The following is a 9937-nucleotide window of genomic DNA, read 5'->3' as shown; positions in this document are numbered from 1 at the left end:
AAACGAAGGCTCTTTTCATGGTAAAGGGTGAGAAGTGACTCTTCAAAATTTGGAGATTATTACCACATCAAGTTATTGTATTAGAAGCTAGAATCGAAAGAATATAAAGTTGTTTTTTTATGACGTATGATATAAAGAGAAGAAAGGTTATAATAATAAAAACAAAATAAAATAGTTGAGAAAAACGAGGATTTTACAAGCCAGTAGCAAATTATAAAAAAATAAACAAAGAAAATATTTCGACAAGGACATCCACCAAGTCGTCCTCAGTGGTTAGAAAAAAAAAAGAAAAAAGAAAAAAAGGGAAAAAAGGAAAAAAAAAAGTTCTAAAAAAAAACTTAATCTCTGTTTCTTTTAAAACTGAACAAAAATTTTAACTTTTTTTCAACTCAGGAAAGGATAAAACCGACCCTATACTGGGTAGTGGTGTTCACAGAGTCCCGTGTTCACGTGGGAAGTTTTACATTGGTAGGAACCCTCAACAACTGGAGGAACGATTGCATTAACACAAACCTTCAATAGACAAGTCCCTGAGGTTTGAAAATAAAAAGTAAAACCTTGTTTCCTCTTTGGCCCTCCATGTTTTTGAAAACCCTGATCATTTAGTTCTTTTTGAAAGGTCAACTTTAATATATACTGTAAATCGCCTACCGCAATCTTCTAGATAAGCAATTGAGATAATAACTCTATGATTAGAAATTTTGATATAAGTAAAGATACAGGACATATTTATAATAACTTAATATTAAAAAATTCAATCAATATTTTTCCCCAGTCTAATTTAAGACAACCTGTCCACATATCTAATGAAAATCGAAGTTGCAGGAAGTCAAATCTATTGCTAAGCAAAGAATATTTGTCAAATACAGTTGGTGACTTTTATTTCAATGATTCCGGCGGGTTTTTTGATTAAGTATCTTTTCTCTTCTTGTAGAGTCCACTTCAATAGGTTAGATCTTGTCTTTGCTTTTTTCTGAGCACTGAGGAAAACTTGTCGGAGGTCCTTTGTTTTGTTTTCATAATTTGCTGCTGGCTGATAAAATCCTTGTTTTTCTCACCTATTTGTTTTTTTCATTTATTATAACCTTTCTTATATTTGTTTCATATTTAATTTACAGCCAGTGTGGTCTTATAATGTATTTGTGTCTTTTATGGCAAAGGGGGATAATCCTAATTTAAAAATTTTTTTATAATTAACAAATAAATTTAGAAAATTAAAATTTTTAATCCACCTAAGCTATTGATTTTTTTTATGATAAAGGGAGAGAAACCCCTCGTCATAATTTGGAGATAATTACCAAATAAATTATACTAAGAAGCTAGAATCGAATGAAACTAAGGATATTTTTATGGTAAAGGAATAGCAGCAACTCGTTGGTTATAACCTGATCCTTAGCAAAAATTAAGAGCTATAGTACATAGTGTGCACTCTTTTTTTCTATTCCTCCTTGAGACAAAGAACAACAACGTTATTAAAGCTAAACACCACATTGAGACAATAGAAAATTACTACAAATATAAATATTTTTGAAATAACATATCCTGTTACCTGATTAATATCTGTAAAAAAAGAAAAAAAAAAAAAATCAGCAACCAATAAGACAAAAAGTTTTTTGATTGCCAACATATAATCAGTCACCTGAGTAGTCTAAAAGCTCTGGAAACTCTTGAAAAATTTTAATAATTAGCGGTTTTTTTCTTCTGATTTCCGTTTCATGAAATGTGATTAAACAAATGAAAAGATATTTTTTTACTAAAAGCAGGGAATAACTTTAAAAATAAAATTTAACTGACATTATCGTGTAAATAAGGTAAACTGCCCCCTCCTCTAGGCGTCTCGCTCAATAAAGTTTAATTTCTTTTTTTTTTCCAAATAATAACAAGTCCTACTAATCTTTGCCACTAAAACACATGTTTTATTAATAATTAAATGTTTATAAAAGTTAAACAGGAATCAGAAAACGCTTGAAAAAATTTAATAATTTGCTGTTTTTTTTCCTGTTTCCATTCCCAGCAAATTTTTCTTCTTATACATAATTTTTCAACAAATGAAATCAGGAAATTGCCCATAAAATTATTCTACTGCAGAGGATATAAGGAGTCAGTTCCCACATACAAATAATGAACATTCTGATCAAGCGCAAACAAGAAAAAGTTACGAAAAATACTCCTGTGTACTGTCTTGTCCGTTTTATTAAACAGAAACAGTTTATAAGGCCGTACCAAGGATTTTTTTTTTCGGGGTAGGGGGGGGGGTTAAACAAAACAAAACAAAAAAACATACCAAATTTGTTTATATCCATTTTTATTACGTTTTTAGGAGTCAGACAAACATTTCGGGGGGATTCAAACCCCCCTACACCCCCCCCTCGGGGTACGGCCTTGAGAGATTATAATTGCAGGAATGTTCTTTAAATTACCGGAAACATTGAATAATTTCAAAAAGTTTGACAGACATAATTTTACTTTCTCTTGGATGGCAAAAAAGTCAAACATGTGAAAACATTCGAAAAAATTATTAAACTAATTTATTTTTCCGTATTTTATACAGCAAACAAAAAAAAATTCTTCTGTTGACCTTAATGTTCCAGTTAAGATAAATTGTCCTTCAAAACACACATTTAAAAGTATCATATAATTTATCATATATCACACATTATCATATATAATTTATCATATATCATATATCATATATCACATATATCATATATCATATATCACACATTTAAAAGTATAATATAACGTCACGCGATTTTTGCCTGAATACTAATGATTGTCTGCGAGTTAGCAGAATCGTCAATTATACAGATAGAGCATTAATATACAATAAACACTATCTAAAATACTGGCGTCAAAAGGAGCAATCTGATACTGATATTTAAGTATTTTACATTAGAAATAAACTAGATTAGTATATATAATCGAATTTAATCGGCGTCATAATTGAAAAAATTGAATCCAATTGCATCGACCGGGGTGGGGGAAGCAAGCCCCCCCCCCCCAATGTTTGAAAAACACTTTTTTTAGGGTATTTTCATTGAAAAATGTCTATTTGGTACTATCATTGGAAAAAAGACAAATTCACCCAACCCCCAAGATTCTGAAAAATACATCTTTCCCCCCCCCCCACCCTTCCTGAATTTTTGTACAAATCGAAGAAACTAACAGAAAAAAGTTAATTTTTTAAAAAAAAGAAACAAAAAAAGAAGAATAGATAAACATCAATATTTTCCCGACACCATAATTTCGAAAAAAAAAATGAACGACTTGGATCAGATTACCATTCAAATTATTTTAGCAAAAATACTCTCTGCTCAACACAAATAAGAAAGAAGCTAATCGTGGCTTAAGGCCGTCTGAGCAGCGTTGCTAACACTTTGAGATAATTTTTTACCGACTTTCGGACCATAGAGTACCCCTGAAGATTCTTTTTGTACTATCATATAGTAAATATGTTTCCATTTTACAAAATACAAGACAAAAAGACAAGCAACTTCTTTTGCGCTAATATTTTCTTCCTCTCTCAGATACCAATTTTGAGCGCTGTTTCACGTGTGATGATTAATCGGAATTTTGGAGAGATTTCTTTTAGTGTCACATCGATGAAAATCCCTTTTCTTTTGCTGAAATCCCTAAGTTCAGGAGTTTCAAAGATTTGAAAAAAAAAAAAAAAAAAAAAAAAAAAAAAACTTGACTCTGCAAATACAGGTTCAATGTACCAACATCTTTGGATTGTAACCTGAAATATAAAATGTACTGTATTGTACCGAGACCAATAAATTTTTACCAAAAATGGTACATTTTTACCACGATGGCAACGCAGCGCCAGAGCTGATAATTAAAAAGCTGTATCAGTTTCTTGGCTATATTTACCTTGATGGGTCATTAAAGGAGAGTTGTCACGAGAAGTCTTAGTTTTTGGCTGTCTTAGTGGCCAAAAAATGTCATAAATAAAAAACTCATGGAAATTGAAACTGTCTTATGAGGCAGGCTACTGAAAATTATACAGGGAACTCGGGAATAATAAGTGAAAAAGCAAGCTATTTAAAAGTTGATCACGATTCCATTATTATAATTATAGAATTATAATATAACATAGAATCATATATTTTTAAACACTATTTTGAAGCTTTGTTAGAAGTATTTTGTGTTTTGTTAAAGTTATTTTTATATATTTCACATTTTTTATAGTTTCTAAGAACTATTTTATGTTCTCTAATAGCATTTTCGGTTTTTTAGGAAATATTTTGTGTTTTTTAGAACTTTTCTTTATTTTAATAGAACTTTTTTGTATTTTGTAAGAACTATTTTGTACTTTATAACTATATTGAATGTCTCAGGTGCTATTTGTGTTTTTTAAAGATTATCTTCCTTTGTAAGACCTATTTTATAGGAATTATGTTACGTTTTGTATGAAGTATATATGTATAAATTATGTAGGTAATATTTTTCAATTTGTAAGAACTATTTTGTTTTTGTTTATTTTTTTATTTCATATATTTTATATTTTATGTCATGAAAACTATATTGCATGAAATATTTTAGACTATGTGAAAACTTTTTATATTTTTAAGAATTATATTGTTTTTTCTTGCAAATATTTTGTATTTTGGAAGAATTATTCTGTTTAGTAAGAACTATTTCGCATTTTGTAATATTTTATATTTTCTGAGAATAATTTTGTATTTTTATAACTGTGTTGTATTTTTTAAGAGCTATTTATGTTCATTAAGAGCATTATTTGGCTTTTGTGTGAGATATTTTGCAATTGTAAGAACTATTTTGTATTTTATATTAAATATTTTTGTTTTTTAAGAACTAATTTGGATGTTGTTAGATCTTTTATATATTCTGTAAAAGCTAGATTTACTTTTGTAAGTACTATTTGTATTTCTAAGAATCATTTTGCATTTTAGTAACTATTTTGTATTTTTTAAGATCTAACTTATTTTCATTAAGAGCATTATTTGGATTTTGTAAGATGTATCTTGTAATTATAAGAACTATTTTGTATTCTATAATTATTATTTTTGTTTTGTAAGAACTATTTTAGATGTTGTTAGATTTCTTATACATTCTGTAACAGCTAGACCTAAGTTTGTAAGTACTATTTGTATTTATATGAATTTTTGTTTATTTTGTAAAAACTATGTAGTATTGTGTATCAACTATTTTGTATTTTGTGGATTTACTTTGTGTTTATTACGTTTATTTGAAACTTGTGCAGAAGAGAGCTTGAGCAAGAAGGAACAACCGTATCGGTACCAGCCGGCCATCAGGCCTTAAACTGCAGGGAACAGGCATCTCGAGTACTTGCACTTTCCACAAGCAAATCAAATTATTTATTATGTCTTGAATTATATGTGAATGTTTTATTGTGTATTTTGTACAATATATTCTGAATGTGAAAAAGTGTATTTGGTAGCCAAAAGAAGCCTGTTTAAGAATTTATTTTCATTTTCTTAAAAAAGAAGATGTAGCCTTAGTGGATATATCTTTATAAGACTTATTTTGTGTGAACACTTTTGTAAAAACATTTGTGTTTTTTAAGAAGTATTTTGTATTTTTTAAAAGCATTTCCTGAGTTTTAAGAATTATTTTGTATATTGTGAAAACACAACCATGCATTCCCATCAATCATCAATGAAAATCAAGTAATCAGTATTATAGGTATAACAAAAACATCTGTATACCTTTCAAGCTAAATTAACTACAACGTTTAAGATACAAATATTAATAAGAATTGCTGCTAACATTGATATATTTTATTACTGCTAAATGGTTTTTTTATGTTTGCTTAGGGGATGATACCATGAGCGCCCATAGGCTGAATTTCAGGAGGAGGGGGCTCACCTGGTCTAATCGTAACTTCCAATGCTGAATACTAAAAATCTCAAAACAAAAATATAAAATACAAGGCAGCATCATTCAGCCAAGAGGGGGGCTAGAGCCCCCTTCTGAGCAAAAGGGAGATTAAGCATAGAGGCAATTAAGCAGAGGATTAGTGGCTAAGGGCGATACCTCTATAGGAAAACACGTCTTCACCTCTACCTCTTGGTTGGTGTGGAAAAAAGGTCGTGAGAAAAATGATTTTCTTTGATGTTTTTCTAGGTTGAAGAAACATTGCCAAAAAAAAGAATGCTAAAATAGAGAACAAGGAGGATGACAAAAAAAGAGAAGCGAGTTGGGAAGAGCTGGAACCAATCAGGAATCAATTTGTACTATACTTTATCCTTTTAAAGACATAGAAAGAAACCAAAGACGACGGTGACGGCAACGTTCTTTTGTTCTGGAGATGCAATTGCGATGAAATTTCGCACGTCGCCGCACTTGCCAGAAAGTTATGATCTATTCCTGTGACTAATGTGACCGTAGAAAGACTATTTTTGGTGGTAGGCCTGATAGTGACTATGATAGCGACTTAGAGGAGAAATGGCCTCAGTCCACACATAGTGGATAAGTTGATTTTCATGAGTAAATAACTATAGCCACATCCCGTATTTCGCTTAGATAAATGATGAATTTGGGGATACCGTATTCGAAGTTTTGTATACGGTAATTTTTGAGGAATAAAAATAATACTAATTTTGATTATTAGTTCTGTTAGAAATACATAGCTCTTAGATATTTCAACTATTCTGCAAGGACTCTGAAAAGCCACAGCCATTTCGTTTTAACTAAATTTCTACGTCTCTTGATGAATAATTAAGAACAGCATCCAGTCAGCGACTCGCAAAGTTTCTACCTCAGGAATAAGGTAGAGTATCTTGTAAATAAAAATTAAATTTGAGGAAGGCACAAATCTATTCTCTTATAGGTGCGACGCCGGGGACTAGTGATAATTATATTAGCCTTGGTAGTACACAAATATTAAACCTTATATGCCCCCAGGGAATAACTTACAACCCTTGCCGTGAGTTTTTTTGTGGTGGGAGGGGGGGGGGGTTGTCATCCTCATAAACCTAATTTCCAGAACTTAAAACTACATTAAACAAAATAGCTATCTCAAAATTTTGATTGGATGTGTTAGCATACAAATTTTTAACCTTGTAATAAAAGCCTTATATGCCCCCAGGGTCTAACTTACAACCTTTGCCCTGAGCTTTGTGGGGGAGGGGGGGGGTTGTCCTCCACAAAGGCCTAAGTCCCAGAAATTTTAGCTACGTTAAAAAAAAGAGATCTCAAAATTTTGATTGGATGTGTTTGGGGAAACGGTGGGCATTAGACTAGCGTTAGTTACTCTCCAATTATTTTCAACTATTAAAAAAAGCACTAGCCCTTTCAATTTCCAATCAAATGAGCCCTTTTGAAGTTTTTACGACAAAGCTTTCAATAAAACTTACAACCCTTGTCCTGAGGGCTTGGGGGGATTGTCATCCTCAAAGACCTAATATACAGAACTTTCAACTACGTTGAAGAAAATTGCTATCTCAAAATTTTGATTGGATGTGTTGGGGGAAATGGTGAGCAGGAGATGGGGGTTAGTTGCGCTCCAATCACTTCCGACTATTAAAAAGAGCACTAGCCGTTTCAATATTCAATCGAATCAGCGCTTTTTTAAGTTTCTACGACAACACTTTCTATAAAAACCTTATGTGCCCCAGGGCATAACTTACAACCCACTACCTGAGGACTGTGAGGAGGTTGTCATCCTCAAAGACATAATTTCCAGACTTTTGGACTACGAGGTAGGGTCGCCCAATTTTAGTTTTGCTTTTTTGTTTTGAGATTTGGTACAAACAGTATGGGAAACTATAAGAGTGGAAACTGGCGCTAGTGTCCAAAAAAAAATCACCAACGCCATCTAGTTTCTGGCAAAGTTTAGCATTTTTTTGAAGGTTAAGAGCCCAAAAATATTTAACTAGTTGACCTATAAGATTAAAGTTACTTAGCTTGATTAGTTAGCCCTGATTTATCCCCATAAAACCTGGGCCTACTGAGTCTTGGGCTCTTTACCTTCAAAAATGCTAAATTTCACCAAAAACAAGATGGCGTTGGTGATTTTTTGGACAATAGTGCCAGTTTCCACTCTCATAGTTTCCCATACTCTTTGGTTTGGTATTTTATATTTTTATCAGTTCGATTCTGCACTGAGGACGGTCAAGCGGAGGTCTTGACCAAAATATTTGCATAATTTTTTAGTTTTTCCACTCGCTGTTAATTGTCCTCGTTTTCTTCCTTTCTTTACGATTTTATAACTTATAAAGTTTTATATATATATAAAAAAAAACAATCAAAAGAATACACTAGATGACCTTAGAGGACACTAGCTATCATTAGAAGCCCGCCTGTAAGATCTTCAAAGTCGGAGTATATCCAGCATTCGAAATACCTCTATAACAGCTATTGCCGAAAAAACTTACCTCTGATTTAATGGCCAGCCGAGAAAACTAGCATGGTATTCATGTAATATACAATATCCGAATGATTTTAGGTGGTCGTTACTGATTGCTGTGAGGGTCTTACCGGGTTGACGTGTCGGGTCTTCTTGGTTTATTGGTGTTAAACTCGGTCCTTTCTCTTTTTTGTAAAAGACAAGAATAGGGGCTTTCTATCAGGACTTAAGAGAACAGCCAGCCAGATATTGTGGTTCTGTCTTTTTGTAACTATTGCTACATTATAAACTTGTAACATTGATCGATACTGTATTTGTAGATGAATAGCTCTTAGAATATGCTTATGCTGATGTTTTGCTTACTCATGTATCCGACTATCTCTTTCTTGCTAGTAAAATAGAGAATTCCTATAGGATGATCAATAAGAATGGTCAAATAAATAAAAATTATTTTCAAGATCTAAGAAAAATAACTTAAGAACTTTCGAGAAGAAATCGAGGAAGCCGATTTTACTCCAGTATTTAATGAATGTAATTCATCGGTCGCGTATGGCATCTTTGTTAAATTACTTGCAAAGATATTGACTAAGATATTTCTTCTTAGAAGACTTAGAACGGAGAGTACCGAATTCCCCCCAAAAACATAGATTACTAAGGACCTTTTAAATTCTATAAGTCATAAAAACTAACGGTATAAAACTTGTTTAAATGGACCATCATTTATTAATCTTCTAGCAGCTGAAAAGTTACCGGAATATTCTAAGCGGTATGAAACAAAATGTATTACATGAAAACATTGTAGAAAGCGATGGATTTACTCCTGGGTCAAAAGGGTAAAAACAGAAATAATAAAAAAAAAATACAAACTAAGGTCCTCTTTCACTTTTAGTTCTTACTGATCAGATTAAATGTTAATTGTCAGGTACACAGAGCCATTCTTAAGGGGGGGCCACTGGGTCGGCTGCCTCGATCACTACAACTGGGTGGGGGGAGGGTCACCATAGCTGAAGGATTGTCCACTTTCGTCAAATTGTTCACATTAATTCAGCTTTTTTTGCTTATATTTGAGTCAGAAGGGGGGGGTTGTAATCCCTTTTTCCCCTGGCACCATCAACCCTAGGAACGGTTCTGCTGGTATAATCCTTTTGAAGATGATAAGTCTATGTCTAACTGTCATAATGTTAGTGTGCCTAATTTTTACAAAAAAAATTCGTTTTTTCAAATTGTCTGTTTGTTCTGAATGATTTATATTTGACTTTCCTTCTGTTTTTTTTCTTTTTTATCAGTTCAATTATTTTTAAATGACGTTGATCCTACTCTAAATGGTATCTGTACCTCGGAACTTACAAAAATCTAAGCAGCAACCTTAGAATATCCTAAGATGAATTAATGTAGCCTAAATGTGACATGAAAATAACTTCGAAAACTGTAAATTCCCTCCTTGGTTAAAAAGATAAATTGGAAGTTATTAAAACATCACAAACTGAGGTATATAATTGTTCAAAAAGTTTTCTTCGAAATGTTTCCCCCACAGACTGTTCTCTCTAGAAAATTCTCACTTTACTCTTCCCCCCTCATGAAAAATTTCAGAAAATTAGTGCT

The sequence above is a fragment of the Artemia sp. Qi Xiang Cuo genome, chromosome 16 (genome assembly GCF_049724085.1).
Source record: "Artemia sp. Qi Xiang Cuo chromosome 16, ASM4972408v1, whole genome shotgun sequence".
Classification (NCBI taxonomy): Eukaryota; Metazoa; Arthropoda; class Branchiopoda; order Anostraca; family Artemiidae; genus Artemia; species Artemia sp. Qi Xiang Cuo.
Note: the sequence above shows the minus strand (reverse complement) of the source record.